Source organism: Lissotriton vulgaris, chromosome 3_1, assembly GCF_964263255.1.
Source record: "Lissotriton vulgaris chromosome 3_1, aLisVul1.2, whole genome shotgun sequence".
NCBI classification, from domain to species: Eukaryota; Metazoa; Chordata; class Amphibia; order Caudata; family Salamandridae; genus Lissotriton; species Lissotriton vulgaris.
The window spans coordinates 782986922-782999483 of NC_141689.1; positions in this window are offsets into that span (position 1 = coordinate 782986922).

Genomic DNA, 12562 nt, shown 5'->3' on the forward strand with positions numbered 1-12562 from the left:
AACATATTTACTTAATTATAATTAAATTCCTTCCCACCCTATTCCCCTATAAACCCACAACCCACTACAGAAAATAAATTAATTTAATTCACATAATTATCAATTCATCAATTAATAAAAAATTATTATCAATTAAGAATTAATTAATTACCAATTAAAATGTATTAACAATTTATTCTAAATAAATACCAATTAATTAATTAACATATTTAACTAATTATAAATACATTACTTCCCACCCTATTCCCCAATAAACCCACAACCCGCTACAGAATTAAATCACACATTAATTAAATAACATAAAATGAATTACTTGAAATATACTAACATAAAAAAACACTTTAAAAAATTTGATATTATTAAAAATTCGATATTTTTAATAAACTATATTATGATCTTCTTTCTTTTGACTGTCTATATTTTTAAAATCGATATTACATTACTTACCTTCAAAACAATATTTTTGATGTCTTTATTCTGTCCATTCGATATTATGTCCATTCTATATTTTGGACTCAATATTTTGGTTTGTCTATATTTTGGAATCAATATTTTGCCCATTTACCTATGAAAACTATACTAATGGATCAATCCTATGAAAGTGGCTGAGGCACAAGTTTTCTTGCAGGAGCCATAAAGTCCCAAAATAATCCATAATGGGTGGATCCAGATATGTTTCACGGAATAAGATGCTACAACAGCTCTTAGTAATCTCAATGGGACAATGAAGTGATCAAGACTTTGATTGTAATGGATGTAGTTGATATCCGCATGTTTTCTAATGTTCTGGGTCTGGACATTCGTACATTTCTTACTGGGTTGTTCTATTTCTGAAATATTTTCTATGTCTCACAGGGTAATTAGTGTGACTAGCTGGGGCTCGGCGGCATGGGGTGGCTAACTTTTTGACTATTGCAAACATCAACAGACTGAGGGTGGGGAAGGTCCCCCTCGGCAGAGACAGCGGTGGGCTTCTGCAGCAGGTAGAAGGTGGTTCTGGCCGAGTGCTGGGTTTACTGCTAAGATATGCGGATAAAGTTCTTGCACTTGCCAGGTTGGGGGGTCAGAACTGGTGAAACTAATCAGAATAATCAGAGGCTGCATTAGAAGTTGATACTACTGGAGGTGCACAAAGGCATTGTTTTTTGGGTGGATTTGTCAAGGTTGAGAGTTATGCAACAATGACTCGATTAAAGTGTATGTGTTGGAATGTATCTGGTGGTACACTGACAAAATATTGACACCCTAAATATCCACTGAGTTCAACAGTAGGGAAAGTTTACTATTCCCACCAAAGTCATTACAACAGGAGGGAAAGTGTTGGATATCGTAGGGGTAAAAATTACTATTTCGACTCCAATGAGTGCAACAATAGGGAAAGTTTTGGATAGCGGGGGATAAATTACTATTCCCACTCCAGTGAGTGGAACAGTAGGGAAAGTGTTGGATAGTGGAGGGATAAAATGGACTATTCTAACTCCAGTGAGGGCAAAAGTAGGGAAACTGTTGGATAGCGGAGTGATAACATTTACTATTCCCACTCAAGTCAGTACATCAATAGGGAAAGTGTTGGATTGCGCAGGGGTAAAATGTACTATTCTCGCTCCAGTCATCAACAACATAAATATTTTTTTGAAAACTATATAAAAAATGTAGAAATATGTAAACATATAAACATACATATATTAAATATTTTTTTGCACACAAATTTTTTATTTAGAAATTATTTATTAACAAAAACATTAATTATATCATACATTTAGTCTATATACCTCCTACTCCTATAACACCACACAACTCACAACCCACATTGAAAATAAAAAAAATTGCATAATTTACATAATTAATTATCAATTTAACAAATACTAAAAATTAAAAAGTAAATTGAAACACATCAAATGTAATTAACTTCCAACCCTTTACACCTATAATCCCCACAACCCACACCTAAAATTAAACTGTAAAAAAAATAATTGCACAATGAAAAAAAACGTTTTCAATTAAATAATTTATAGTATTTAACAACTAATTATAAAATAACTACAATTAATTTACTCCCCCTTCACCCCTATAAACCCAAATCCCATACACAAAGAAGAATTAGACAATTACACAAATTAATTATCAATTAAATATTTATTATTACCTAATCAATAATTAATTAAAAATAAATTACTTACCACACTTTCCCCCTAAAAACCCCACAACTAAAATTAATTACACAATTTCCATATTTAATTGTCAATTAAATAATGTCAATTAAAAACTAATTATCAATGAATTAAAAATAAATTACTTCCTATCCTTTATCCCCATAAACCCCAAAACCCGCACCTAAAATGTAACCCCCATAAAAAACACAATTAACATTATAAAATCTCAATTAAAAAATATTAATAAATAAATATATTCATTAATGTATTATAATTAAATTACTTCCCACCTTATTCCCTTATAAACTTACAACCCTCTAAGTAACTAAAACATGCAAATGTAGTTAAAATAAAATTAATAACTACTAAAATGTAACACATATATTAAAAACATAAACAATACTTATACTAAAAAATACATCACCTACATATAAAATATATACCGTATTTTCCGGCGTATAAGACGACCCGGCGTATAAGACGACCCCCTACTTTTCATTAAAAAAATTAGGTTTTGTGATATATTCGCCGTATAAGACGACCCGTGATTTTAGCCCTCCTCCGTGACATAAAGTGTAAAGACTGTCCATCCGATCCTAAAAAGAACGCAGTGTCTTGGTGATTTAACAGGAATGTACTGTTAGTAACTGCAGCAAAACATGACGTTGCTGTATTGCCGGCGGGAAAATATCACAGTCCCCTTTCTATGGCCATTAACTGACGCTCCTCTGCTTCCGATGACCGCGAGATTTCTGGTCACATCGGAAGGAGAGAGACGCCAGATCAGGACATGCTGCTGCATCCCCCCCACCCTCCCACGAGCAGGGCGCCCGAATTCCTCCCCACTGGAGCTGCTGCGCTGCCATCACACCGACGCGGAGGCTCGAGGCATGCTCACAGGCTCGGTGCCCTTCTGTATACCGACCTGGGTCACGCCAGATCAGGACATGCTGCTGCATCCCCCCACCCTCCCACGAGCAGGGCGCCCGAATTCCTCCCCACTGGAGCTGCTGCGCTGCCATCACACCGACGCGGAGGCTCGAGGCATGCTCACAGGCTCGGTATACCGACCTGGGTCGTGAAGGCGGAGCGGCACGACTACAATAGCCGGTAAGGACTACAGCAGGCGGGCATAGGCAAGGTTGGTGGAGCAGTAAAATTTAGTTACCGGCGTATAAGACGACCCCCGACTTTCGAGCACATTTTAAAGGGTTAAAAAGTCGTCTTATACGCCGGAAAATACGGTATTAAAATACATCACTGATGAGAAAAAATCGAAATTATGAACAGCAATATCTTCGCAAACGATATTAATGACTTCTATATTGCTGACGGACCCCAGGGAGAGATGTGTTGTGGGGACGGAGGTTCTCCGAGGTGGCGAGGAGGAGAGTGACAGATTTTGCTCAGTTCAAAACTGGTCCATACTCTGGGACACGGAATATTAGATAGTTGCAGTTGTTCTGTTGCCGCGGGGGCCGCGGGTGCCGTGGGGGCCGCGGGGGACCTGACTACAAGACTCAGCACGCAGAGCAGCTTTCACACCGCCAAAGCCATTCTCAACAGGAGGCATTTAAAGATTGTCCAGGGCTCCTGCAATGCACAGGAGGGCCTGGGTCACGACAGGGCCAAGGGCAGGTCCATCTGTGCCCATCAGAACCCGGTGGAGGCTTGGCTGAGCCTACCCTCTTGGTTTAATTCACCTTGACCCCGGGACTTTGGTGTTCAGATTCAGCCTGAGAAAGCAATGTGAAGGTGAAAGGTAAAATCTCAGATTTCCACTAGTGGTGTATATATAAGGCAAATCCTACCATGGGAAAATGGAAACCTACGCCTGTTCCAAAAACTACTGACACCACCTTGGACGGTTTCCTTCAAAAAGCGATTGGGGCTATTAGCAAGGAAATAGAAGGAGCTAAGCGAAGTCTTTCTTTAGTACCACTCCCAGACTCACTTGTCTTTGTTAACATCGACTCTCATAGAGCTATGACTAAAATTGAAACTTAACAGAGGCCACAATCTTGAGTCAGGTTGAACTACGTACAACATATGATGGAGTTGAGCCTACCCTTTCCCCAAAAGTGAAGAAGACTGTGCCCATTTGCACCTGGAGGGAAGAGGAAGCGTACCGAAGTGGCAGGGGGTGACCTCAGACTGAAGGGCCATTTGCCAAGGGTTAGGAGAACCAAACAAACCCACATTCCTAGAAATACATGTAGATCTTGTGTAGGAGGAGGATGAAGCACCATACAGGATGGGATGAACACTTCTATTGAAAAATGTAATAAATTAGTACAAGAGGCCTTGGTACCCATTGTATCCCGATTAGTTTGTATAGAAGAACAACTTGCCCGAGTTCAGCAGGATTCAGGCAAACATTTTTTGACTAAAAAGCATATTGACAGAGTCACCGAATGAAGCAGTACAAATAAAAGGGTAGATGACTCTCTTTCTAGCGCCCCCCCTGGATCGAATGGCCCCTGTCAGTGTAACACCTATTTTAAGTAATTGGGTCTCCTCTCAAAATCCCTCTCACAGTAACACTAACATCAACCCCTTGGCCCAGACACTGGAGGAACTTGTGCCCCAGGGGAATACTCACAGAAAAAATCTAAACTTGTGACATGGGTCTCTAATCGAACAAGACTTGACTCATTGGGTGGGGGTAGGGAGTTACAAATACTAATGTCTTAGCACATGGCTCTTCAAGTGGGCGGGGGTCAAAAACATACTAAATTTACCCCCAGATTGTACACTGTGTACATTGATCCTGACAGGGGTTCCCAATTGCCCCCTGGTCAACACAAAGCTGCCAAAGCCTTATTAATAAATCAGCTCATTGGTGCTCCAGGAAGATTCTGTCCCAGTTGAACTGGTTTGAACATATCATCATGGCAAGGCGGATGAGCTGGTTAGGCTACATGACCAAATGTGTGAAAGGGCTGTGCTGAACTTTAGTGATGCCTGGTGCGTGCATCTTGCTCTGAGGCATCTTAGACATTCACTGGGTGAACTGGTAAGGGCCCGCCCTCTGGGTTTCTTCAATACTCCCTATCAAGGGATTACACTGAGACAGCTGCCCGCATCGTTAGTCCCGAATGTATATTCTCCCTTACAGTCCTCTCCATTTACCCATCTCAACCTCTTTGACGCCATCTCAGGTTTGACTGAAATCGAGTGACTGATTATGTTATCTGGACAGCCAATCGAGAAGAGAAGAATGAGCTTGCAATGTATTTACCTAGGGACAGACTGATATGAAGGTGAACCTGGCAGCAAAGACCTTCTAGAGCTATTGGGGACCGATCTGCTCACATCTACTAGTGCTAATAAGGTTAAGGACAAAGCTGAAAATTGTTTTCAGCCCCCAAATGAAATCCCCAAAGGTAATCCCGAGGGCAGAGACCCGGCCTAGAAGTTCCTGCCATTAATTCTACACTAGTGAGCTTGCCGAATCTGGGACCTACCACTAACCCATTATAATGTATTTCCCGGAATATCGCAGGAATTTACCCTCAACTGTCCGATGAGGTCTGGCTACAGAACTTTAGGGGTTTTGACATTATTTGCTTGCAGGAAATGTGGCATAAGGAGGATATCATGTTAGAAGGTTATCGTTCCTTTAATGTCCATGCGACACCTTTGCCGGCAAGGAGGGCATAAGGAGATTTAAGGATGCCACTCTCAGTAAAATATGGGGCCATAAAAGCCCTTGGTGTAAGCTCATCACCCTGGTATCAATTAATTATGATTTCCAACTTGACGCAGGTCAAGATACCAGTGGTGAATTGGTATTAAAATATTTTTGATCAAAATAGCTGTCACGTCATTGTACTAAACAAGTCAGTGGGTTGCTGGGCACAGAGGGCCAGCCGCAGCCACATTTTATGCACAAACCACAGAGCGAGGCTTTGAATTCTATTATTATCGTGAATGATTTAGGTCTTATTATTAACCTGGCAAACAGTCCCTCAGCTCAGTACTAACCCTGGGCGTAGCACTTCACTCCGCCCACGGAGTGTGCGTAGTGTTGTCTACTTCGTGCTTCACAAACTAGGCTTAGTAGGCAACACTACACCCACACCTGCGCATGCGCATTGGTCTGAAGAAGTCAGCGTGTCGACAGGAAGAACGAGCCCTGGGACGCCACATTCAAGGTAAGTTGTTTTTCTTTTATTTTACTCTATGTAATATGCAAAATAGGGTTGTAGAAGAGGGCGGGAGGGAGGTGTGCGGCATGTAGTGGGGCTACGCGAAGTGTGTGGGTGAGCGTAGCGCCCACCCCACTTTGCAGAGCTTTGCGTAGCTCCACTGCGCGCACTACGCCCACCCCTACTCAGTACCTCACTTACGTTGGAGGTGGTAGGGAAAGTTTTATTGAGTTTATTTTCATTTCAATGAAGTTGTTGTCGGTCGTCAGCGACTTTGAGGTGGAAACCAATAATGTTAGTGATCCTAATCCCCTCATAAGACATGGAAAGGTGATGGTTGTTTACTTCATTATAACCATAATAAAGGTGTAAGATTAAACTGGGGTAAAATAAACACTATTGATTATGAGGCAAAAACTGTCATAGCAAATTATGACCCGATAATGAGGTGCCTCTAGCAAGATCTTCCCCCGGAAGAAGTCGTTTGCTTAAATAGATCTGGCCAGAGAAAGGAAACCCAGGAGGCCCGGTGGTTCAACACTGAATGCTCTAGAGCCCAAAAGAACCTCAAACTGGCCCTTCATGCAAGCCCTCACGATAGAATCCAAATTAAATGCTCTAGGCAAGCATATAAAAGCACCATTAGCCACAGGAAAAAAAGAACTAAGGAGATTAGCCTGGAAATACCTGGAGAGAGCCACTTCCCTCAAAGACACCAAAAGCTTTTGAGCCATTATTAATCGCCCTCTATTTATGGACGAGGTGAGGCAGACGGATTCTTTGATTCTGGGTGACACCCGGGAATCCCAATTTTTGGCTATATTTAATCTAAACTGTTTGCAGCTAGAGGAGAAAAGTAGGATCCACCTCTAGATTTAACTCTGGCCTCCCAATTAAGTGCATCCCTCTCAGTAGCCAAAGTTGAGGAAGCTCTGGAGAATGGAATCTTTATGAAAGCCCCAGGGCCTGCAGGGATCCCATTGGATTTATTCAAATGGATTCCTAATCTCTGGGCACCCCTATTCACTAACTTCTTCAAAGCAGTGGTGATTGGTCCCATCCCAGCAACCTGAAAAGATGCCATTGTGGTTCCTGTATTTCAAAAGGGCCATAGAAATGACCGGGCCTGTTACAGGTCAATTTCTCTTATTGATGCCATGGCAAAGGTATTGGGGAGGGTCATCCTTGCCCGACTAGAGGCTTTGGCCACCACCACAGGGGTACTTTCTAAATCCAATATGGCTTCAGGAGGGAGATGGGTACCACAGAGCAATGCCTCACTTTGCCCGTGATTATGGGCACGTACATGAAGGCCAGGAAGGGTTCCATTCACCTGGCCTTCATCGCTTTTGATACTGTCAACAGGGAGTAATTGTGGGTAATAATGGGGAAATGGGTGTCGAGGAAGCACTGCTCTCCCTTTTGTGAAGGCTCCATGCTAACACCATTGTTGCCATAAGATATGGCCCTCAAGGGGTAAAAACCAAGCCCATTGTTTCTACAGAAGGTGTCCTGTAGGGTTGCATTTTAGCTCATTTTCTTTTTTTAATCTACACCAATGGCCTAAAGACATTTTTATTAGGTACGATAATTGGGGGAAAACCTGTTCCGCTACTATTGTGTGCGGATGATACCGTGTTAATGGCTCTGACAGCAAATAGCCTCCACAAATCAATCAATGCCTTTACAGATTTTATGTCAGAACATGATTTAAAAGTTAAATTTACTAAATTGTACATCATGGTGTGTGGCTAGAATCAACAACCAACATGCAACAACCGACATGCGTTTTCCCTGTGCCAGAGCGCGTTCCTTTAGAATCGCCACCTGCACATCCGTCAAAACTTTCTTCACAGTGGAAAATCGCATTTCAGCCGAAGTGTACAAGTGTGACTTGTAAGCAATAGGTACTGTATCTCCTTCGGTAAAAATAAGGTACGTGAAACCCACCGTCCCTGGGATGATTCTTGTCACCAGGTTTGTGTGATTATCACAAGTCAGTAAGTATTTAGAAGCGAGCAGATCAGCCTGCAAGGATTGCAGTATAGCTGAGTGCACAGGCAGCAAGTTCGATTTTGTAAAATTTGGTTGTATCAACCCATACAAGGGCTTGATATGCTGAGCATATTCCGGAATGTATGTCCTCCCGAAATTCAAAAAGCCCAGCAAGGACTGTAATTTTTTCAGAGTTGTCGGAGCGCGCAATTGTGTGCATTTTTCCAAGAAGTGAGGAGCTAATCCTCGACCTTCATTGTTGAGCTCGTAGCCCAAGAACAACACTGTGTACTCTGCAATGTGCGATTTTGCAAAATTGAATTTGTAACCAAAGTCCGCAAAGCTAAAAATTAAGCGGTCAACTCAACACAGATTCTCCCACAGTTCATCATCCGTGAGATAAATGTCATCCACATATGAACAAGCATCTTGGTCAACTCTCTCTAAGAGAGAGACTATGCGGGCAGCAAACACTCCAGGACTATTTATGTAGCCCATCGGTAAACGTTTGAAATGATTTTTGACACCGCCGCAAGTAAAGGAGGTTCATTGGGAACTAAGACCATTCAAATGGTGGGCATAAAAACTGTTGGAAATGTCAAGCGTGGTTTTAAACCGCTTACGCACGAGACTATCCACTAAAGGAGAGCCGTGGGTATTCTGTACTGCACAGGTACGGCAATGCGAGTTTAAATGCCGGTAATCCAAAACCAAACGATATGAACCGTCAGGCTTGGTTACAGTAAAAAGAGGGTTATTCATTGGTGACACACAAGTTTCAATAACACCCTGATATTCGAATTGTTCAAGGATTTCTGCAACGGAAGCCTTCACTTTGTGCTTCAAGGGATATTGGGGTTGAGGCTGAGGCATAGACCGCAAAGGAATCTCGTGGTGAGGGGAAAATGTATCCCATCCACAGTGAGTATGGTACAGAGCCGGCGCAAGGGCCTTAGCTCACTCTTCTGCAAAATTCAGCGCATGCTCCTTCAAGACTGTGTACGCGAAACTAGGGAGATCACCTCCTCCCCTCTCGGAGCTGCGAGCACAAAAGGTGGGGGCCAATCAGCTACAAAATATCATAGGTAGTCGTAAGATTCTCCCAAAATACCCCTTCTATGGTGCGTTGAATGTCACCTTCAATGAATAAGACTATTTCATAGATCCTGTCAGGGGGAGCTACTCTAGTGTCAGCTGTCTCCACAACAACATAACGGTCAGTCGCTGTCACCTTCAGTAGTGGACGCAGGGCCTCTCACACTATGGTTATCTCCGAGCGCTGTCCAGCAAGGTCAGAGCCCATGTCTGATTCCGAAGCTGGGTTCTCACTATCTGTGGCATATCTATGTGCTGTTAAAGCAGCGACTTTCTTTTTCTGAAACTGGGGTCTTTTTGGTGTAGAATCGTCCTGCTTGCCTTTGCCGTCATTCGGGCGGGGCTGGTCGCGTCCTTGCTGCCCGCCCCGACCCTTGCTGCCTCCTCCACCACCGGATGTAAAAGCCGATAACTCCTGAAAAGAACGAGGAGAGCGTTGATCAGAAACCTGAAAACGATCAGGTGATTTTATCATCGCGCGATCGCGCAAGTCATTAACACATTCTGTGGGCGCAGGCAATGGAGACGCAGGACGTGACTCCAGTTTCTGTTGTTATTGCTTTCCCTGTTTTTGTTTTTTAGGCCAATTTTGTTTTTTGGACTTGGGCTGGTCATCGGTTTCCAACTTCTGCCTTTGGGGTTGTTTTTTCTCTTTAGTAGAAAAAGGCTTGAGACCCCTACTATCGGGCCCACAGCTTTATAAGCCGCCACAATAATCCTCGCCAACTGGCAGGGTTTTTCGGCATCGGGAATCGCCTGCAAAGCATTGTTCACCGCATCTCCCTTGACATTAGCAAGTATGAGATCGGAAACCACATCAAAGGTACCACAAAGACGCATACCCAATTCAACCTCAGCCTCCGGTCCGTGGTCATCTTGAATACGTTTAACCCCTTCGATACTCATCACGAGCTCAGCTCGTCATGCAGTACACTGGTTGTGTGCTTATGACGAGCTGAGCTCGTCATGAAACAATGTATTCCATGGATCTGCAGCACAGAGGGGGAATTGCTGCAGCAGTGATAATGTTAAGGACCGTCGGCAGGACAGTCATAGACGGAGTGCCGTAACACCTCGCATAGACCGCCGCAAATGTTTTACCCCAGGTCTCACAGTCTCCGATTTCGGGGGTCAAATCCTTAGGTAAGCTAATTGTCAGAATCCTGTGCTTTTCACCAGGAGACGTGTTAGGAAATACAGCTTCCAGCTGGTCAAACTTCTCGGCAAGCCAGAAAGGAAAATCATCCTGTTCCTGGGAACGCTTGCCCATTACAGCATTGACCATAACGGGACTGAGCTTCATTCCACCCTCCAGGCAGGAAGCGCCGCACCACCTGGAGCCCCGCCCGGGAGATTGCGGGTTATGTATTGCACTAACGACCTACTCATGCTAATTACGACTACATGTAGTCATCTTAATTCAGCTACATTACATGATCCATGAAGAGGATGAGGTGTAAAACCAGCCAAAACAGGCCAAGTTGCGCCTGGAATGGACAAAGGACCTAACCTCGGAGCTGCTAAAGCATGGGGTAGGGTGCCATCAAACCAAACTCGATACTGCCAAGTATCTATAGGAATCTCCTGTGCCCTATACAGAGAAAATTCCTGTGGCACAGCCGTGGGAGTGTACGTGTCGAACACACAAGTATTTGCATTCATAGCCGGGAAGGTCACCCATGAGTAGAAAATCTCATACTGGTAAGCCACCTCTGCACTCACTACCATGATCACGGCCATACCATCTTCGGGGACATTATAATTCTGCAAATGATTGCGCACCACTATGCGGCTATGTTGCGCAATGTCCACCGCAGCCATAGTTACAAAGAAAGAAAAAAGGTACAAAGGAAACTTTGTAGCACAACTGGGTAGTAACTCAATTAAACCGTTTTAGAAAGATTCAAGCTTGAAAGGACCTATACGTATACAGGTAGGTTTGTCCGACACCACTGATAACCGGAAACAATAGCGAAGGTGTTAAGGACTGAATGATGTACTACTCAAGCATCATTCTATAAGACCACCAACGATTGGGCGCCATGTCGCAGTGATTCCGTGCTCAGACAGAACTGTGCATAGAGGCTTGGAACCTCAGTGAATTAGTGTGTACCAAAACTCACCTTAGTACCCAAAAATCCCCTACCAGACTAGCTACAGTGTCCCATTGGTTATCACAAACTCCCAATTCTTAGACAAACCAGAACATGAACTTAGTACACCTCAGGTAACGTGGAACACAAGAACACTCTTTCGTTATACAATCATTTCAATCCAGAACAAGGAGTAAAAGAGGACACGTGCATATTTGAAATGTTTATTCACTAATGCAGTGTTCTCAAATGCAGTATCTTAACTAATACAAGCAAACATATTATAAGAAACAAAATAGTCAGCATAGTCACTAGTCCATAGAACACAAATGGTGCAAGCATAGTATTATGCTAAAATGAATAGGGTTTAACAAAACCTAATTCTCACCCTCCCTAGCTAGTATATTATATTATATCTAAGAAGGTCTCTTGTGGGTTTTAGCAGAGCGGCCCCATACCTCAAGATCCTAGTGGTAAGGGATCACATCATCAGCAACCAGCTCTCTGCATGCAAAGCACCATCAAGTGTGTTTGTATGCTCTTGTGCAAAGCAATATAAAAAGCGCCTAAAGCCAGAACTTGGCTGCAGCTGCATGTATGTTATGTCTAGGAACGTGTGAAGATCAGTGCTCACAACAACTACTGTGTTGAGATATCCTTGAAGGTTTCAGCACTCACTCTACAGACACAGCTCGCCAAGCAAGACTGATATCAGTGCAACAACATATTATTCTCGCATGAATCGAAAATATTTTACAAGGCTCAAAGCTAAAGCAGTAGATATGTCCCGTGTGCAAAAGCAGCAGAAAGGTAAAATGGTGTTTAAACTCCTAAAAAGCTCATGCTAACTTAACACAGTATTCAGGCTACATATATCAATATATCAGCATAGCTTGACTCCAGTGGTGTGTGGAGAACATGGGACTCACATCTGAGCATACCCGTCCCACTTGGGGTGACAATTGCAAAAACAACAGTTGATGGACAGAATGCAGAACAATGTCATACATTCACCCCAGTACAGAGATCTGAGCCTAAATCCATCTTTTTTTTGCACTCCACACCACCCCAGTTC